This window comes from Chiloscyllium punctatum, unplaced genomic scaffold (genome assembly GCF_047496795.1).
Source record: "Chiloscyllium punctatum isolate Juve2018m unplaced genomic scaffold, sChiPun1.3 scaffold_266, whole genome shotgun sequence".
NCBI classification, from domain to species: domain Eukaryota; kingdom Metazoa; phylum Chordata; class Chondrichthyes; order Orectolobiformes; family Hemiscylliidae; genus Chiloscyllium; species Chiloscyllium punctatum.
In genome coordinates this window covers 67,645-89,171 of record NW_027310000.1, presented here as the reverse complement: position 1 = coordinate 89,171, position 21,527 = coordinate 67,645, and the positions used below count along the sequence as shown (strand labels likewise).

Here is a 21,527-nt window from a genome sequence, read left to right as displayed (position 1 = left end):
AATGCTGTGTACTAATAAATATCCATGAATCCCATTATAAAGGAGTTTTGTGAGCAGAGACAAATAATATTATGCAGGATATATTGAGTTTGTGCCCTGACCATGAGATTTAGGAGGGGAATTAGGAGGCCATTTGGCCCATTGAGTATGCTCTGTCCTTCAATCAGATCATGGCTGTTCAACTCTACTTTCCTGCCTTTTCCACAAAACCTTTGCTTCCCTGATGAACTAAAATCTGCAGGAGATAACAGAACAGTTGGAGAGATAGACAGAAATGGCAAATTTAGTTTAATCTGGACAAGTGTGAGATAGTGTCAAATTCAATAAGAAAGTTATCATACTGAGGGATATTGATATACAGAAGGATCTTGGTGCAAGTCAGTAACTCTCAGAAAATGGTAACAGAAGTGTTTCAGCTGGGAAAGAAAACAAATGGAGCACTGACCTTCATCGGTCACAACGTTGGATATCGTGGATTGCATCTGATGCTGTCATTGTATCAAATGGTCGTTTGGCCACATTTGAAGTACTGGGTGCATGTCTCATCTCCACACAATAGGAAGGATGTAGAGGCTTTGGAGAGGGGACAAAAGGGGTTTATCAGCACATTGCCTGTGTTAGGGATTTTTAAGGGTGTGTTTGGTGTAAGAGGAAATTATACAAAGTTGGATTGTTTAATGAGAGTATCAGAGGCTGACAGGTGACCAGGTACAGTAATATAACATTTGGAACAGGGTTAGATAATTTAGATAATCAGAATCTCTTTTCTAGTGTGTAAGTTTCAAATACTAGAGCTGGTTTCAAATACTGGTTTAAGGTGAGAAAGAGGAAGTTTAAACGAGATGTGTGAGGCAAGTGTTTTTTTGTGTAGAGTGGATGTTACTGAGGGAGGTCGTAGAAGCAGAAATGTGAGTAAAGGTTTCAAGTGGGATTAAGACACAAACATGAACAGGTAGAGAATAGAGGGATATGGACCATGTGCAGGCAGATGGGATGAGTTAGAATAGTATCTTAGACAGCATAGACGTGTTGGGCCGAATGGTCTGTTTCTGTGCTGCACTGTTAAGTTTTCTAACTTCCCAGCATCGGCCCCAGCATGCTGAAATAGTTAGAAAGGATATGTCAATATGCAATAACTGGCCACTTAGAAACACATTTGATAAAAGAGAATTTGTTTTTGAGCCTGTTGGATTTAATTTGTTGGTGTGAATATAAATGGCAGAATTGTAAGGGTGTAGGAGGGGTGTAGTGGTATAGGGGATATGGTGTATTTGAATTTGAACTTTACACAAGTTTCAATAAGGGCTAAAGAGTAATTTGGTAGAGAATAGGGCCCCTTAAAGATCAATAAGCTCACCAATGTGTGAAACCAGAGGAGATGGGTGAGATATTTGGACAAAATAATCGTGTCAGAATTTACTGTGGCGAAAGACATGGAAGCTCGGGAACTTGGGAAGTTAAATAGTGATGTGTTGGAAAGAATCCTCACCAGAGAAGAGCAAGTGTTGGAATCTTAAATCAAATAAAGGTAGATCAATCCTCAGGAGCTCATTAGGTCTGTGCTAGAATATTGTGGGAAGCTCGGGAAGAGATTACAGAATCCCTAACAGAGATATTTATATTATCAACAGACACAGTGAGGTGTTGGAGGACTGGAGGGTTGTTAATGCTGTTCCGTCACTTAAGGACTGCAGGGAAAAGCAAGGAAATTACAGCCGGTGAGCCCAGTGATGGGGAAGTTGTTCGAGGAGATTCTGAGATAAAGGAGCTCCTTAATGAGAGGTCCTTCATGAATACTATGTCTCAGTATTCACTGCTGAGAAGGGTCTTGTCGTTTGTGAGGACAGCGTGATACAGGCTGATGTACATGTATAGGTGGATGTTAAGAAGGACGATATGCTGAGAATTTCTAAAAGATAAGGATAGATATGTCGCTGAACCAGACGAGATGCGTCCAAGGTTACTACACGAACCGAGGGAATGGATTGCTGCGCACCTGGTGATGACCTTTGTGCCCTCACTGTCCACTGGAGTCTTACCAGATGATTGGAGGCAGGAAAATATTAGTCCCTTGTTCAGGATTGGGAATAGGGATAATCCTGGGAAATGCACACCTCTCGGTCTTATGTCTGTGGTGTGCAGATTATTGGAGAGGACTCTGAGAGACAGGATTTATTATTCCTTGGGAAACCATAGTTTGATTAGAGGTAGTCAGCATGATTTTGTAAGGGGTAGGCCATGCCTTACATGTCTTATTGAATCTTTTGAGAATGTGATGAAACACCTTTATGGCTCATTCAGAAAGTACGGAGACATGGGATATAGGGAAACCTGTCTGTCTGGATACGGGATTACTGACCCACACAAAACAGAGGGTGATGATCGATAGAAACAATTCATCCTGGAGCTGAGTGACCTGTGGTTTTCTGCAGGGAGTTGTTACAGGACCTCTGCTCTTTGTGATTTTATGAATAAGTTGGATGTGTGAGTGGAAGAGTTGGTGAGTAAGTTTGCCAAAGACACGAAGGTTGGTGGAGTGGTGGATAGTGTGGGGGGCTGTTGTCGGTTGCAATGGGACATTGACAGGATGTAGAGCTGGGCTGAGAAGTGGCAGATGGAGTTCAATCTGGAAAAGTGTGGAGTCATTCATTTTGAAGATTGAATTTGAATGCAGGATACAGCGTTAAAGGTAGGATCCTTGGCAGTGTGGAGGAACAGAGGGATCTTGGGTTCCAAGTCCCTAGATCCCTCAAAGTAGCCACCCAAGCTGATAGGCTTGTTAAAAAGGAATATATTGTGTTGGATTTCATTAGTTTGAGAATTGAGTTTTAATGCCATGAGGTTATGCTGCAGCTGTACAGAGCCCTGGATCGACCCCACTTAGAATATTGTGTTAAGTTCTGTTCCCTTCATTACAGGAAGGATGTGGAAGCTTTAGAGAGGGTAAAGAGGAGATTTACCAGGTTGCTGCCTGTACTGGAGAGCATGTCTTATGAAGAAAGGTTGAGGGAGATTAGGCTTTTCTCATTGGAGTGAAGAAGGGTGACGGGTGACTTGGCAGAGGTGAACAAGGTGCTGAGAGTCATAGAGTGAATAGAGAGAGATTTTTTTACCCTGACATAAATAGCTATGACAAGGGGGTATAATTTTCGGGTGATTAGCGGATGGTTAAGGGGAGATTTCAGAGGTAGGCTCGTTACAGACTGATTGGTGTATGTGGAATGCACTGCCAGTGTTGGCAGTAAAAGTAGATGCATTAGGGACATTTAATATACTTCTGGATAGGCACATGAATGGTAATAAAATGAAGGGTATGGAAGTTAGAGTCATAGAGATGTACAGCATGGAAAAAGACCCTTCAGTCCAACCCGTCCATGCTGACCAGATATCCCAACCCAATCTAGTCCCACCTGCCAGCACTCGGCCCGTATCCCTCCAAACCCCTCCAATTCATATACACATCCAAATACCTCTTAAATGTTGCCATTGTACCAGCCTCCACCACTTCTTCTGACAGCTCATTCCATACAGGTACCACCCTCTGTGTGAAAATGTTGCCCCTTAGGTCTCTTTCATATCTTTCCCCTCTCACCCTAAACCTATGCCCTCTAGTTCTGGACTCCCCTACCCTATGGAAAATACTTTGTTATTTACCCTATCTATGCCCCTCATAGTTTGGTAAACCTCTTTAAGGTCACCCCTCAGCCTCTGACACTCTCCCTGTAGCTCAAATCCTCTAACCCTGGCAACATTCTTGCAAATCTTTTCTGAACCCTTTCAAGTTTCCCAACACCTTTCTGATAGTAAGGAGACCAAAATTGCACGCAATATTCCAACAATGGCCTAGCTAATGTGCTGTACAATCGCAACATCACCTCCCAACTCCTGTACACGGTACTCTGACCAATAAAGGAAAGCATACAAAAGGCCGCCTTCACTATCCTATCTCCCTGCGATTCCACTTTCAAAGTGTTATGAACCTGTACACCAAGGTCTCTTTGTTCAGCAACACTCCCTAGGACCTTACGATTAAGTGTTTGAGTCCTGTTAAGAAGTACTTTCCTAAAATGGAACACCTCGCACTTATTTGAATTAAACTTTATCTGCCACTCTTTTTTAATCTTACGGTCGGATAAAGGATTGGCATGTCACCATGGCTGAAGGGTCTTGTTCTGTACTGTTCTGTGTTCTAACTGTCGTATCTTAAACTGGGTAATAAGCTCAGATCAGTGTAAAAGGATATGGCATTCAGGAGAAGCTAATCAACTGGACAGGAAGTTGGGCTTGATGGTAGGAGACAGAGGGCGATGGGAGACATGTTTATTTTCTGACTGGAGACATGTGACCAGCGGTGGAGTGGGTCCCCTGTTGTTTGTTATTTGGATAAATGGTTTGGATGGGAATATTGGTTTCCCGTTAAATAAGTTTTTTGGGTGACACTGGAATTGGTGGTAAAGTGGACAGTGATGAAGTTATCTGTGATACAACAGGATGAACAGTACTGCTGGGATAGTGGGCTGAAGAATAACAGATGGAGTTTAATTAGATAAATGTGAAGTGATCCATTTTGGTGAAACAAACCAGGGCGGGATTGTACAGTTAATGTTCTGGCCCTGGGCAGTTTTGTCAATCAATGACCCAGGAATGCAGGTACACAGTTCTTTGATAGTGGTATCACAGGCTGGTGAAACAGGCGTTTGGGCTGGTTTCCTTTATTGGGCAGAGCATTAAGTGTTGGAGTTGGGATGTCATGTTGTATCTGTACAAGATATTGGTCAGGTCACCATAAAAGTTGATCAGTGGGAAGAACTCATCTGGTTCACTTACCTCCTTTAGGGAAGGACATCTGACATTCTAACATGGTCTGGCTAACATGTGACTCCAGACCCACTGCAATATGTCTGACTCTGAGCTGTCCTCTGGGTAATTAGCAGTGGCACCCACATCCCATGAATGGATAAATAAAAATACATACGTCTGTCCCTACCTCTGCAAACACATCCAGCTGCAGCAAATCGGTGTGGCTTTGTAACACTGTTCATGCTCTGGCCACTCTCTGTAACACTCTTACCACCTCCAGCACCTTCACCTCTTTCTGTTCCTTTTGTGACATTAAATCCTGACAATGATTCCCCTTCCCATTGCCTATCCCCTGCTAGCAGACCCTTTGCAATGCCTTTAACACCTACTCCTTCAACACACTCTCATTTTAAGGACTTTGTGATGATCTGCTCATCCTCACAATCGAATATGATACATTTTGTCCTGAGTGAGGGGCCGGTGGGAATTTCGTGCTGTCTGCTTCAATGGAATGTTCTTTCGTTGAGTGATTTACACTGTTCCTTCAATGGTTTCCACTGTTCATTTACAGGCACACATTTCAGTCTGCTTAGCCTGTTTACCTTGGTCATTTCTCCTCTCAAACCCATGTAATTGGTTATTTTTGTTTCTAGTTGTCGCATGTCCTTTCTGTGATTCACTTTAAAACTTTATATTTCTTTAAACTGCACTTTATCACAATTTCCCAGAGGATCTCTCCAGGTGATATTACTTATTCACTAAGTTTCATCACACAACGATCGCACTGAGATAGTTATATCCCTAGCCAGTTGCACAATTTGTTATTCAAAGCAACACTGAAAAAAGTTCTCTGAACTCCTCTTCCAATATTCCTGTGGTCAGTGTGACTGTCTCAGATTATGGGAATATTGAAGTTTCCCAAAATTATCATAATGTGTTTGGAATTTTTTAACAATGTTTAATACAGTGATGAGCAATGAAATGCTGTTCAGTGGCTAAAACTGTTCTGCTGCTTGTGTCCTTGGCAAGTAGTAGCCAGAATTTACATTCAGACTGACTCTACTTCATGATCTGAGACCGAATGCTTTCTCTGTAATGCCTATGTTATCCATTATTGTTAGTGTTACCCATTTTGCCTGAGTTTCCGCAAGGTTGTGATCCATTGAAAACTTATGTCCACCTTTTGTTTGCCCTGTAAACACGTCTCTCTGGTGTCTAAGTCTCTTTTATCTCTGTGTCACAAATGAATCTACCTTATTGAAGAGACATTATCCATTCCAAAATAAACATAATTTACTCTTTCCCACAATTTCCTCTCACAAATCGATTCCCTGATGTACAGGTTTAGTTAAACTCTGTCCCATCCTGTTCCTTTCTGCTTGTCTTCAGTCACATTCCCACACTGTTCCTATACTTCACCTTTTCTCTGTGGATTTGGAAAGCTCCTTTTACCTGAATCCAGTCCCAGCATCCTCTCTGTCAGTTTGAAGCCCTGTCCATAAACCTACCGACATTATTGGCCAAGATACTGGTCCCTGCACAGTTCCAGTGGGACCATCCGAATGGATTATTTTAAATCAGGTATGGGATATGGGTGTCTCTGGCTGACCAGCCTTTCTTGCTCAGACCTAGCTGCCCTTGAGCTGATTAACTTGCTCGGCCAGTTCAGAGGGTCATTGAGAGGCAAACATTTTTCTGTGTGTGTGTCGTGCAGACCACATGAGGATGGGCAGATGTCCTTCTCTAAAAGACACGTGTTTGGGCTTTTTTTTGTACATCAGCAATGTTTTCATACGTAATTATGGATTGTTAATTACCATTTGTTTTAGTTATTGATTTAAAATTTCTCCATTTCTGATGGTGGGATTTAAACCAGCCTCCACAGAACATTCACTGAGGTTTGGCATACATGCTCTAGCAATAATACCAGGTCAGCACTTCACCTGTGCACAGATTGCTCAACCCTGAGCACTGATACATCATGAAGCTAAACTCGTTCTTCCTACACACTTGTTTGATCCTAAAATCATCCTGAATTCTGGTGATATCACTCAGTCTCTCTCTAAGTGGTATCCCTCACTGTCTGGATCTAATTGCTGCCTCTGTCAGTGTCTCTCACTCTTGCAGCAACTCCAAATCCTGAGCCAATAGAATTGTCCACTCCAGAGAGATACAGCAGCACAGGCCAGGGATGGAGACTGGGATTTTCCAGATATCTGTGGGACACAGTATGTTTCTCCCTGTGTAACCCTCACTGCTGCTGTCTAATTTCCTAATCTATCTATCTTTCAGTCTCCTATAGGTACTCAGGAAGTTACTGACTCAGTGGAAGTCCCAGCTGCTGGGTGTTTCGTCCATCACCACATTGAAGATGTTTGGTCAGCCAGAGAGACAAAGTGCAGGGAGATCTGGAGCCTTCAATAAATCCTGCAGTGAGGTAAGATCACTCACAGTGCACAGAGCAAGGAGCAATGAGAGGGGTCCAAACATCGGCTAACAAGACATGACATAGATACCGTGCTGGAGGGGGAGCACAGTACAGACACACCCCAGGCTCAATCACCGCCCCAACTTTAACTTACTTTGTACTGAGTCAGCATCGGAAGTGTCACAGTTATCGATCCAGGTCTGTGCTGTCTTAGTGAGTATCAGTACAACAAAGGGGAAAGCAGGCCTCCCACGAGAGGGTGGGACTGCTTCCTGGGATCTTTCTGTTCTGCGCTCCCTCTCCAACACTGTATCTATGTCATGTCTCCTTGACCAGTGTCTCCAACAGTGTGTAACCCCTACATCAGTTCCAGTCCCTGTAACCTCCTCCCTTCCCTTTCGTCCCTCTACATATTTGAAATGTACTGCATTCCAGCCTACCATCCCTGTCTCTGTAACTTGCTTCAGTATCTACAACATGCCTTATCTCGGAAGTCTCCTCCTTCAATAACTGGAGACAGAGGCATGCAGCACCATTCGGTCGAGATCCCCTTTGATAACCGTATTCACTGTCCACTACACCATTAATTTGATCATCCATAAAATTACAAACAATGGCTCCTTTATTCTCATCCAAATCGTTTATGTAGATGATACACATCAGTGGGCCCATCCCTGATCCTTATGGCACACCGCTGGTCACAGGCCTCCAGTCTGAACAACAACCCTCTCCCACCTCCCTCTGTCTCCTAATGTGAAGCCAATTTTGTATCCAGTTGGCGATCTCTCCCTGATCCCATGTGATCTAACCTTACTAACCAGTGTATCATGCTAAACCCTGTCAAAGGCCCTGCTGACATTGGTGTAGACAATATCTGGTCACAACTTCAACGAAAGCAGTCAAGTTAGTGAGCCCTGACTTTGTCTGCACAATGCCCTGCTGACGATCTTTGATCAATCTTTGCTTTTCCAAATGAATGTGACTCCTATCTGGCAGAATCACTTTCACAACTTACCCACCACTGACGTTGGGCTAATTGGCCTTAAGTTCCCTGGCTTTCCATTGCAGCCTTTCATAAATAATGGAATAAAACTATATTCTTGCCATAGAGCCATACAGCATGGAAACTGACCCTTCAGTTTGTACCAAACATTACCTAAAACTAAACACATCCCAGCTGCCTGTTGCTGGCCCATATCCCTCTTACCCCTCCCTATTCCTGTACTTAATCAAATGTGTTTTAAACATTGTATTTGTACCCACAGTCCCCCCCCCCACTTCCTCAGGAAGTTTATTCCACTCTCAAACCACCCTCTGTGTAACAATTAGCCCCCATGTTTTTTTTTAACATGTCCCTCTTCTCACCCTAAAAATGTGGCCCTTCCACTTGAGACTCCCCCATCCTGAGGAAAAGGTAACTGCCATTAACTCTATCTATATCCCTCATCTTTTTCATAAACTTCCATCAGGCCATCTCTCATCCTCCTGGCTCCAGTGAAAAAAGACTGGCTGGATGGGCTTTTCTTCAAAGCTCAAGCCTTCCATACCCAGCCACATCCTGGTAAATCTCTTCTGAACGCCCTGCAGCTTAATAATATCCTCACAATAACTGGGCGACCAGAACTGGACAGAGTATTGCAGAACAGGCCTCACCAATATCTGTGCAATCTCAACATGATGTCCCAAATCCTCCACTCAATGGACTGAGCAACAGTCAGGCATGCCAAGCACTGTCTTATCCATCCTGTGATGTAAGCTTCAAGATTTATGTACCTGAACCCGGAGGGCCCTCTGCTCTAAAACACTAACCGAGGCCCGAACATTAATTGTATAAGCTCTACTCTTGTTTGTTTTACCAAGTGCACTACCTCGCATTTATTCAGATTGAATTCCATCTACGGTTTCTCAGCCATTTCAGCCATATTATCAAGATCCATTTTAGCAAACCTCCTTCACAGTCCACGATTCCACCCTCCAGTCTTCCAGCACCTCACACTTGGCTGTCAATTGTACAAATACCTTTGCTCAGTGCTCCACAATTTCTTGCCTAGCATCCCACAATGTCCTATGATACACTTAATGAAGTCGTGGGGCTGTCCATACCTTTGTGTTTTAAAACCTCCAGCACCACCTCTTCTATAATGTGCACTCTTTTCAAGTCATAGAGATGGATACCATGGAAGCAGAGCCTTCGGTCCAACTTATCTATGCTGACCAGAAGATCTAAATGCATCCATCCCATTTACCAGCATTTGGCCCAAGTACCTCAAAACACTTGTTATTGATATACCCAACCAGATACCTTTTAAATGTTGTAATTGTATTAGTCTATGTTACTTTCTCTCTCAGCTCATTCCATACACGCATCACCATGTGCATGAAAAAGCTGTCCCTTCAGTCCCTTTGAAATCTTTCCCCTCTAATCTTAAACCTATGCCCTCTAGTTTTGGACTCCCAACCCCTGGGAAAAGACCTTCAATGTTTACCCAATCCATACCCCTCATGTTTATATAAACCTCTGTAAGGTCACCCCTCAGTCTCCGATTCTCCAGTGACAGTAACCCCAGCTTATTCAGCAACAACCCGGGCAATATCTTGTTAATCTTTTCTGAGCACTTTCAAATTTCACAACGTCATTCCTATAGCAGGGTGACTGGAATTGCCGAGAACTCAATTGTGGTCTAACATATTGCTCTTGTTCCCTGAGTTCCCCAGTCTTTCTCCACAGTAAGTTCTGGAGTGAAAACATTGTTTAGGGTCTTAGGAAATATCCAGCACTTCTGCACATCAATTGCCTCATTCATCTTTAAGGGCCCTTATTTTGTCTCGAGTTACTCTATTACGCTTAATATATTTATACAACCACTTTTGGATTCTCCTTATGCTTCTCTGCAGAGGCTATTTCATGTACCCTTTCTGCATTCCTGATTTCCACCCAAAGTGTATTTCTCCAGCCCCTGTGATCCTCGTGGATTCCCTTCATCCAGCTGACATGTTCCCCTTTTCCTTGACCGGACTCTTAACAGACAGCCAGTGTTTCAAAATGCTGTCGGCATTGACCTGCACACAAACAGGAACATGCTGGCACTGAACGCTCAATTTATCTCACTTTTAATATATTCTCACTTGCCAGATTTCACTTTCCCTGTAAATGGACTCTCCAATCACCTTTTCAAAGTTCCTTGGCTGATACGATCAATATTAGTCTGGCCCCATTTTACAATTTGAACTTGTGGACCAGGCCTGTCCTTTTCCATAGCCATTTTCAAACTCATGCAACTGCCTCAGTCCCTTTCCCTACCTTGTTTCCCAAGTGGAGGTCAGGTTTTGCCCATTTCTCTTTTCAGTCCATTTACATATTGATTGGGAGTTTTCTGGAACGCAATTACCAAATTCCTCCCTTGCAAATGCTGAACACTGGCAGGCCCAGTCTCAGTTTGGAAAGTTTAAAAACCCCTGCCATAACAACCCTATTATTGTGATCGATATTTGAGATCTCCTGACATATTTGTTTCTCAGTCTGCCACGGATTATTCGGGGTCAATAGGACAATTGTGTCAGAGTGATGACCCATTCTTAATTCTCAGTTCCACTAACATAGCTTCACTGGGCGATCCCACAGGAATATCCTCTCTAAGTACTGCTGTGATGATTCATGCAATCAAAACCCACCACCACGCGTCCTCTCTTGCCTCCCCTTCCTGTAGCATCTCTACCTTGAAACAATGAGCTGCCAGTCCTGCCCCTCCCTCAGCTGTGTTTCTGTAATAACTATAATATCCCAGTCCCATGTCCCAATCCATGTCCTGAGTTCATCTTCCTGAGCTGTCAGGCCCCTTGCAATGAAATAAATGCAGTTTAATCATCGGTTTTCCACTATTCCCTGCTATGTTCTTGCCTGCCTTGTCTGTTGAAATTGCTGTCTTTAACTTGTGCACCAACCTCAATCTTCTTTCTGACCTTATGACTGTTTCCGGTCCAACACCCTGCCAGATTGGATTATATCCTCTCAAGCAGCTCTCACAATTCGCCCCACCAGGATATGGGTCCCCCTCCTGCTCCCAGTTCAGGTGCCTTCCCCACCCAGTCCACCTGTTCTGACACCTTTAGGGATATTTGGTCAGGTCCCTGCGTTCCTCAGTAGTCGGCAAGAACCAACCATTCATTATGTCTGCCCTTTGCTTATCATACCTCCCACAGGGTATGACCTCACATTGATCAGAAGTAAACTCTGCTCAGATTATCATCTGATCGTCATCAGACTGTAACGAGAGACCATCCCCTTCACTGTGAACATCTTCATCTTTCATGTCGACTGCAAACCTATGAATGATAACTTTTGCTTTCACATCGAAGTTATTATTCAATAGATTAACCAGTGCTGGTTCCTGCACAGATCCCTGTGGTACACCCGCTGGTGAAAGAATTTCAAACACGAAGAGGTTTATCCACGAATTTTGTATCCAATTTACCAACTTGCCTTGAATCCCAGTGGCTCTTCCCTTTCGGACCAGCCTTCCATGTGGGACCTTGTCAAAGGCCTTATTCAGGTCCATGTAAACCACATCATCTGCACTGCCCTCATCAATATTTTGAGAGATCATTTAAAAAAAAACGCAACTGAATTCCTCAGACAGTATCTTCCTCTGCCAAATCCGCGATGACTCAGCCAAGTTGATCCCTGCCTTTTCAAGTGTTTATTCATCCTCAGAATTGTTCCCAGAAATGTCCCTCCCCCTGTTGTCAGACTATCTGCTCTGTAATTACCTGGCCTATTCTTGCTGCCTTTCTTGAACAAAGGAACCACCTTAGCGATCCTCCAGTCATTCAGCACTTCACCTGTGGCCAGCAAAGTATTAAATATATACACCTGTGCCCCAGCAATCTCCTCCCTTACCTCCCATAGCAGCCTGGGATATATTTCTTTGGGCTTTGGGGATTTCCCCACCTTTATGCCTGTGAAGACATTTAATACTTGCTCCTTATTGATCTTAACATGTTGTAGAACCTCACCATCCCAACTGAAATCCCCGGCTACAATGTCTTTCTCCTGTGTGAATACGATGGGAAGTATTCATTGGAGACCTCACCTACTTCCTCTGGCTCCATGCACAGATTATCCCTTTGGTTTCTAACAGGCACAACTATTTAACTAGTAATCTTCTTCCTCGAACTGTATTGATAAAATACCTTGTGGCCTTTTCTTAACGGTATCTCCCAAGGGTATTTCAAGCCCATTCTTTGCTCCTCATTTTTAAGGACCCCTTGCACTCTCTATACTTTTGAAGTGCTTCGCCTGTTTTCATCGCACTGTACTTACTTTATCCAGGTCACGATATCGCGTGACCAGTATTCACTGCAGTTACTGCCGTTGTCTTTCACTCTTCTCTTCTGGGAGCACACTGGCCCAGAATTCTCCCTGTATCACTTTAACCTTGTTCCTTAATCCGAATATGAACCCAACTGTAAATAGTTCCTCCCAGTCTGTGTTTGCCAGATCCTGTCTCGTGATAATGATAATGCCCAGTGACAGTAATATTCTAATGATTAGGGGGCTTCTCCAAATTTTGGCACCTTCACTTCTGCACTATCCTTATTTCTTTCCAAAATGACTTTGACACTTAGTGTTGTGTCCACTATCCCAAAATCCCTACAAAAATCCTTATCCTTCTGTCTATCATCCTGTCCAGCATCTACAACCTACTCTGTCGGTAACACCCAGCCCTTACTGATCTACCCTCCAGCCTCTCCAGCACATGATATCACTGCAAACTTCTCCGGTCCTCACAGCACTTCTCCATCCTTTCATACAGCACCTCATTACCTCGAACTATTCAGAGAGTACGGAGGCATGGGATACAGGGAAACCTATCTGTCTGGATACAGAATTCCTGGCCTCTAGAAGACAGAGGACGATGATAGATACAAAACCTTCAGCCTGGAGTTCAGTGACCAGTCGTGTTCTGCAGGGATCAGTTCCCGGAACCATGCTCTTTGTGATTTTTATAAATGACTTGGATGTGGGAGTGGAAGATTGGGTTAGTAAGTTTGCCAATGACACAAAGATTGTTGGAGTGGTGGGTAGTGTGGAGATCTGTTGCTGGTTGCAACAGGGCATTGACATGATGGGGAGCTGGGCTGAGAGGTGGCAGAAAGAATTCAACCTGGAAAAGTGTGAAGTGATTCGTTTTGGAAGGTCGTAACTTGAATTTGGAATATTGGGTTAAAAGTAAGATTCTTGGCAGTGTGGAGTAACAGTTGGATGTTTGGTTCCATGTCCATAGATCCCTCAAAGTTGCTACCCAAGCTGATAGGGTTGTTAAGAAGGAATACGTTGTCTTGGCTTTCATTAGCTGAGGGATTGAGTTTCAGAGCCGTGAGGCTATGCTGCAGCTCTATGGAGCTCTGCTTAGACCACTCTTTGATATTATATTCAGTTTTGATTCTCTCATTACAGGAAGGATGTGAAAGCTTAAGAGATGGTAAAGAGAAGATTTATAAGGATGCTGCCTGGACTGAAGAATATGTCTTATGAAGAAAGTTTGAGGGAGGTAAGGCTTTCCTCATTGGAGTGAAGAAGGATGAGGGACGTCTTGGTCGAAGAGAACAAGATAATAAGAGGTGCAGACATAGTGAACAGTGATTTTTTCCCCCATGGCAGAAATGTCTATCAGAAGGGAGTATAATATTAAGGTGACTGGAAGAAGGTTAAGGGGAGATTTCAGAGTTTGGTTCTCCACAGAGTGGTGGGTGTGTCGAATGTACTGCAGTGGTGGTAGTAGTTAGGTGCGTTAAGGGCATTTAATAAGAGTCTTGGAAAGGCACATGGATGATAGTGCAAAATGAAATGTATGTAGGTTTGATCTTAGAGGAGGATAAAAGGTCGGCAGAACATTGAGGGCCCAAGGGCCTTATACTGTACTGTTTTATGTTCTACGTTCCGTATGGAAAACTGGGTAATATGTTCTGATCAAAGTAAAAGGATACGGCATCCAGGAGGAGCTAGTCAACTGGATATACAATTTACCACATGGTAGGAGACAGAGGGTCATTAGAGACATTTTGTTTTTCTGACTGGGGGTGTTTGTCATTTGGATAATTGATTTGGCTGAGAATATTACTTTCCTGGTAAATACGTTTGTAGGTGGCACTAAGATTAGTGATATACTGGACAGTGAAGAAGGTTAACTATGATAAAACAGGATGAACAGTACTGCTGGGATAGTGGGCTGAAGAATAGCAGATGGAGTTTAATTAAATAATGTGAAGTGTTCTATTTTGGTAAACCAAGCCATGGCGGGACTTGTACAGTTAATGTTCGGGCCCTGGGTAGTGTTGTCAGTCAGCGAGCCAGAGATGCAGGTACACAGCTCTTTGAAAGTGGTGTCTCAGGGAGACAGGTTGGTGAAGCAGGTGTTTGGGATGGTTACCTTCATTGGTCACAGCATTGAGAGTAGGAGTTGGGATGTCATGTTGTGGTGGACACTGGTGAGGTCACCATAAAAGCATTGTTGATCAGTAGGAGAAATACATCTGGTTCACTTACATCCTTTAGGGAAGGACATCTGACATTCTAACCTGGTCTGGCTGTCATGTTACTCCAGACCCACAGCAATATGGCTGATTCGGAGCTGCCCTCTGGGTAATTAGCATTGGGGCAAAGAATGCTGGTTCTGGTAGTGACACCCACATCCCATGAATGAATAAGTTAAATACATATGTCCCTCCATTCCTCTGTGAACCCCTCCAGCTGCAACAATCCGTACTGGCTTTGTAACACCATTCAGGCCCTGACCACTCTCTGTAACACTCTCACCACCTCCAGCACCTTCACCTCTCCCTGTTCCTGACCTGTCATCAAACCCTGACAATGATTTCCCTTCTCACTGCCCCCCTCCTGCAAGCAAACAGTTCACAATCCCTCTAACACTTACTGCCTAAACACTCTCTCACTTTAGAATTGTTAGTACTTTTTGGTGATCTTCTAAGCCTGATAATCTAATAAGATCCATTTGTCCTGAGTGAGGGACAGCAGGAAATTTCTTGCTGAGATTTTGACTGTTTCAATGGAATGTCCTTTTGTTGAGTGTTTTACATCATTCTTCAAGTGTTTTCAACTGTTTGCTTACAGACACACATTCTAGTCTGTTCATCCTGTTCACCCTTGGTCAGTTTTCCTCTCAAACCCATGTAAATGGGCTATTTTGTTTCACATTGTGTCTTGTCCATTCTGTGATTCATGTTAAAGCTTTAGAATTAATTAAATTTCACTTTATCCAAGTTTCCCAGAGGATCTCCCTGTGTGCCATTACTCATTCACTCAGCTTCATCAGACAAAAGTCGCTCTGAGATAGCTGCGTCCCTCGCCAGTTGCACAATGTGATATTCAAAGAAACACTGATGGGAAAAAAAAGTTCTCCTCTTCGAATATCACTCTTGTCAGTGTGATTGTGCTAGATTATGCGAATATTGAAGTTTCCCAAAATTATCTCAATGCCTTTGTTAAAAATTCCAATGAGTTCCTGTTTAATGCAATGATGAGCAAGGAAATCCTGTTCGGTGGCTAAAACTGTTCTGCTGCTTGTGACCTTGGCAAGTAGTAGCCAGAATTTACATTCAGACAGATTCTACTTCATGATCTGTGGCCAAATACTTTCTCTGTAATGCCTTTGTTACCCATGTCTGTCAGCGTTACCCAACCGTCCTTTCCCATTCTGCCTTAGACCCCACAAGATTGTGAACCATTGAATATTTATGTTCCACCTTTTGTTCGTCCTGTAACCATGTCTCTCTAGTGTCTAAATCCCATTTATCTCTGTGTCACAAATCCATCTACCTTATTGAAAATACTTTGTCCATTCCAAAATAAAACATAATTTACTCTTTCCAATAATCTCCTGTCACAAACCTGATGTACAGTTTTAGTTAAAGTTTTTCCATCCTGTTCCTGTCTGCTTGACTTCAGTCACATTCCCATGCTGTTCTGATGCTTCACTTTTTATCTTTGGATTTGGAAAGCTCCTTTCACTTGAACCCTGTCCCTGCATCCTCTCTATCAATTTAAAGCTCTGTCCATAAACCTGCCAACATAATTACCAATACTCCGTTCTCATCATGGTTCCACTGGATCCCAGTGCAATGGGATTGTTTTTATTTACTTGTGGGATATGGGTGTCTCTGGCTGCCCAGCCTGAGCTGCCTTTGAGTTGAGTAACTTGCTCGGCCATTTCAGAGGTAAATTGAGAGACAAACACTTTACTGTGGGTATGTCGTGCAGACCACGTGAGGATAGGCAGATGTTCTTCTCTTAAGGACCAGTGTCTTTTTGATGAACAAAGATTATTTTGGACATCAGCAATGGTTTCATACTTATTCATGAATTTGTAATTGCAAGTTGTTTTTAATTATTGATTTAAACTTCCCCCATTTCTGTTGGTGGGATTCAAACCTGTCTCCCCTGACCATTAGCTGAGGTTTGGGATACATGCTCTAGCAATAATACCACTCGGCCATCACTTCACCTGCTCACAGGTTGCTCATTCCTGATCGTTTATGCCAGTGCATACTGAAGCAAAACCCATTCTTCCTACACAATTATTTGATTCTGACATCTTCAAGCAGTCTGGTGATATCACTCAGTCTCTCTCCACGTGGTATCCCTCACTGTGGGGGTCTAACTGCTGCCGCTGTCAGTGTCTCTCACTCTTGCAGCTACTCCAGATCCTCAGCCAACAGAATTCTCCACTCCAGAGAGATGAGGCAGAACAGGCCAAGGATGCAGACTGGGATTTTCCAGATCTCTGTGTGACTTAGTGCCATTCTGTATGTGTAACCCTCAGTTCATCCGTCTAACATCCCATTCTGTCTATTTCTCTGTCTCCAGTAGGTTCATGACTAAATAGACTTCCCATCTGCTGGGTGTCTCGTCCATCACCACATTGAATATAGTTGGTCAGCCAGAAAGACAAAGGGAAGGGAGATCTGGAGTCTTCAATAAATCCTGCATGAGGTAAGATCACTCACAGCGCACAGAGCAGAGAGCAAGAGTGGGCTCCAAACATCAGCTCACAAGACATGACATAGATACAGTGCTGGAGGGGGAGCACAGTACACACACCCCTCAGGCTCAATCCCCACCCCTACTGTAAGTTCTGTTGTACTAAGACTCATTACTCTGCAACACTGTATCTGTGGCATGTCTTGTGCACCAGTGTCTTCAATAATTTGTAACTCCTATAACAGTTCCTGTCTCTGTAACCTCCTCACTTCCCGATAGCCCCTCCACATATTTGAAATGTACTGCATTCCAGACTACAATCACTATCACTGTGACTTGCTACAGTGTCTATCACATGCCTTATCTCCTCCTCCAATAACTGGAGACAGAGCCATGCAGCATAAAAGGGTTCCTTGGATCCAACTAGTCCATGCTGACCAGAGTCCCTGAACAAGTCATGTTTCCCTGCACTTGACCCATATCCCTTCAAACCTTCTCCTCTCCATGTACCTGCCCAAATGTCTTTTACATGTTGTTATTGTACTTTTCTCTACCACTTCCCCTGGGAACCCATTCCATGCCTGCACCATCCTCTGTGTGAAAAATGTTCTCCTCCAATCCCATCTAAGTCTTTCCTCTCCCATCTCATATTTATGCCCTCTAGAACACAGATCATGACAGTGCAGTACTGGCCTTTCAGCTCTCGATGTTGCACTGACCTGTGGAACTAATCTGAAGCCCAAGTAACTAACACTAGTCCATTCTTGTCCATATGCCTATCCAATGACCATTTAAATGCCCTTAAATTTGACGAGTCTACCACTGTTGCCGGCAATGCATTCCATGGCCCGACTACTCTGAGTAAAGAACCTACCTCTGGCATCTGTCCCATATCTATTTATTCGGATTAGTATCTACCTCAATTTACTGTCTCCCCTCGCATTAGGCATCGCGATCCAAGACAAAAGGCTCTCACTGTCCAACTCATCTAACTCTGTTTATGTTATATGTCTCAATTAATAGGCCTCAAATGTCTTCTCACGACCAGAAACAGATTCAAGTCTCTCAGCATTACTCATAAGTCCTTCACTCCAGACTCGGTAAAATCTTAGTAAGTCTCCTCTGAACCCTATCCAAATCTTCAACATCTTTCCTGTAATGCGTTGGTCTGAACCATAGTCAAAACTATGACTATGAACCATAGTCAAAATTTGAGCGGGAGCAGCGTCGAAGTAAAAGCGAACCCGGGAGACTACAGCAAAGGTAAGACAGTTCGTTTTAAAATTGCTTACCTGTAGCGGGCAGCGGTGTGTTTTTTTTTTCTCTCTCTCTCCACAGAAAGAGCGGGAGCTGCAGAGGAAGTGACGGCGAGCAGAGGGGCAGCCGGGAAGGAAAAGTGAGTATATAAGTCTGGAAGGATCTAAAGAAAGGGAATTCATGGAATGCTTACAGGATGGCTTTTTGGAACAGCTTGTCATGGAGCCCACAAGAGAGCAGGCTATTCTGGACCTCGTGCTTTGCAATGAACCAGACTCTATAAAAGATCTTAAAGTAAGGGAACCGTTAGGAAGTAGCGACCATAATATGGTAGAGTTCAGTCTGGAGTTTGAAAGGGAGAAGGCAAAATCTGATGTAATGGTGTTACAGTTGAATAAAGGTAATTATGAAGGCATGAGAGAGGAACTGACTAAAATAGACTGGAAGAAGAGGCTAACCGAAAAGACACTAGAGCAAAAATGGCAGGAGTTTGTAGGTATAATTGAGGACACTACAGAGGTTCATTCCCAAGAAAAGAAAGATTAACCGGGGAGGGATTAGACAACCTTGGCTGACAAAGGAAGTCAGGAAATGTATTAAAGAAAAAGAGAGATCCTATGAAGTGGCTAATAACAGTGGGAAATCAGAAGATTGGGAAGGATACAAAAGCCAACAGAGGATAACAAAGAGTGTAATAAGAAATGAGAGGATCAAATATGAAGGTAGGCTAGCCAGTAATATTAGAAATAATAGTAAAAGTTTCTTTCAGTACATAAGAAACAAACGACAGGCAAAAGTAGACATTGGGACACTTCAAACTGATGCAGGGAGCCTAGTGATGGGAGATAAGGAAATAGCAGGAGAACTTAACAAGTACTTTGCGTCAGTTTTCACAGTGGAAGACCTGAGTAATATCCCAAAAATTAAAGGGTGTCACGGGGCTGAGTTGTGTATGTTGCCATTACGAAAGAGATAGTGCTAGAAAAGTTAAAAAGTCTTAAAATTGATAAATCTCCTGGCCCCGATGGGATACACCCTAGAGTTCTGAGAGAGGTTGCTGAGGAAATAGCAGAGGCATTGGTTAAGATCTTTCAAGAGTCACTGGAGTCAGGAAAGGTCCCGGATGATTGGAAGATGGCTGTAGTAACCCCCTTGTTCAAGAAAGGATCAAGGCAAAAGATGGAAAACTATAGGCCAATTAACTTAACCTCGGTTGTTGGTAAAATTCTAGAATCCATCATTAAGGATGAGGTTTCTAAATTCTTGGAAGAGCAGAGTCTGATTAGAACAAGTCAACATGGATTTAGTAAAGGGAGGTCATGCCTGACAAACCTGTTGGAATTTTTTGAAGAGGTAACAAGTACGTTAGACCAGGGAAACCCAGTGGATGTGGTCTATCTGGACTTTCAAAAGGCCTTTGATAAGGTGCCACACGAGAGGCTGCTGAGCAAGGTGAGGGCCCATGGTGTTCGAGGTGAACTGCTGGGATGGATTGAGGATTGGCTATCTAACAGAAGGCAGAGAGTTGGGATAAAAGGTTCTTTTTCAGAATGGCAGCTGGTGACGAGCGGTGTCCCGCAGGGTTCGGTTCTGGGGCCACAGCTGTTCGCATTATATATTAATGATTTGGATGAGGGAACCGGGGGCATTCTAGCGAAGTTTGCCGATGATACGAAGTTAGGTGGACAGGCACGTAGTACTGAGGAACTGGGGAGGCTACAGAAGGATCTAGACAGGTTGGGAGAGTGGTCCAGGAAATGGCTGATGGAATTTAACGTGAGCAAGTGCGAGGTCTTGCACTTTGGCAAAAAGAATAAAAGCATGGTCTACTTTCTAAATGGTGAGAAAATTAATAAAGCCAAAGCATAAAGGGATCTGGGAGTGCTAGTCGAGGATTCTCTAAAGGTAAACATGCAGGTTGAGTCTGTGATTAAGAAAGCGAATGCAATGTTGTCTCTTATCTCAAGAGGGTTGGAATATAAAAGCAGAGATGTACTACTAAGAATTTATAAAGCTCTGGTTAGGCCCCATTTGGAGTACTGTGTCCAGTTCTGGTCCCCACACCTCAGGAAGGACATACTGGCACTGGAACGTGTCCAGTGGAGATTCACACGGATGATCCCTGGAATGACAGGTCTAGCATATGAGGAACGGCTGAGGATACTGGGATTGTATTCGTTGGAGTTTAGAAGATTAAGGGGAGATCTAATAGAGACGTACAAAATAATACATGGCTTTGAAAAGGTGGATGCTAGAAAATTGTTTCTGTTAGGCGAGGAGACTAGGACCCGTGGACACAGCCTTAGAATTTGAGGGGGTCATTTCAGAACAGAAATGCGGAGACATTTCTTCAGCCAGAGAGTGGTGGGCCTGTGGAATTCATTGCCACGGAGTGCAGTGGAAGCCGGGACGCTAAATGTCTTCAAGGCCGAGATTGATAGGTTCTTGTTGTCTAGAGGAATTAAGGGCTACGGGGAGAATGCTGGTAAGTGGAGCTGAAATGCGCATCAGCCATGATTGAATGGCGGAGTGGACTCGATGGGCCGAATGGCCTTACTTCCACTCCTATGTCTTATGGTCTAACTCCAAATGCGGCTGCACCAGAGTTTTGAACAGCTGCAGCATTATCTCATGGTTCTGACAGTCAATCCCTGTACCAATAAAAGCTCACACGCTGAATGCCTTCTTAATAACTCTTTCAACCTGGGTGGCGACTTTCAATGAATCCATGTCCATAGACACACTGATCTCTCTGTTGATCTGCATTACCAATATCTGCTTTACCCACATCCACCTGTTAGGTCACCTTCTCAAATACGTCAATAAGGTTTGTGAGGCATGACCTACCCTTCACAAAACCGTGCTGACTATCCCTCATCAACGTATTCACCTCCAGATGATTATAAATCCTAGCCTCTTTTACAAGCCTTTCCAACACTTTACCCAGAATCGGAGTAAGGCTCACAGGTCTATCATTACCCAGGGTTGTCTCTACTTCCCTTCTTGGTCAAGGGGTCAACATTTGCTATCCTCCGGCCATCTGGC

General features: G+C 43.6%; 1 long non-coding RNA gene across 1 annotated transcript in view; it reads left to right on the top strand.

Annotated features, from left to right (window-relative positions):
* Nucleotides 1-7,097: 7,097 nt before the first annotated feature.
* LOC140472200 (uncharacterized) overlaps nt 7,098-21,527 on the top strand; it is a 31,906-nt gene continuing 17,476 nt past the window's right edge. The window contains exons 1-3 of the long non-coding RNA XR_011957468.1: nt 7,098-7,237; nt 17,112-17,237; nt 18,249-18,621. This is a non-coding gene — a long non-coding RNA (uncharacterized lncRNA). The remainder of the gene's footprint in view (nt 7,238-17,111; nt 17,238-18,248; nt 18,622-21,527) is intronic.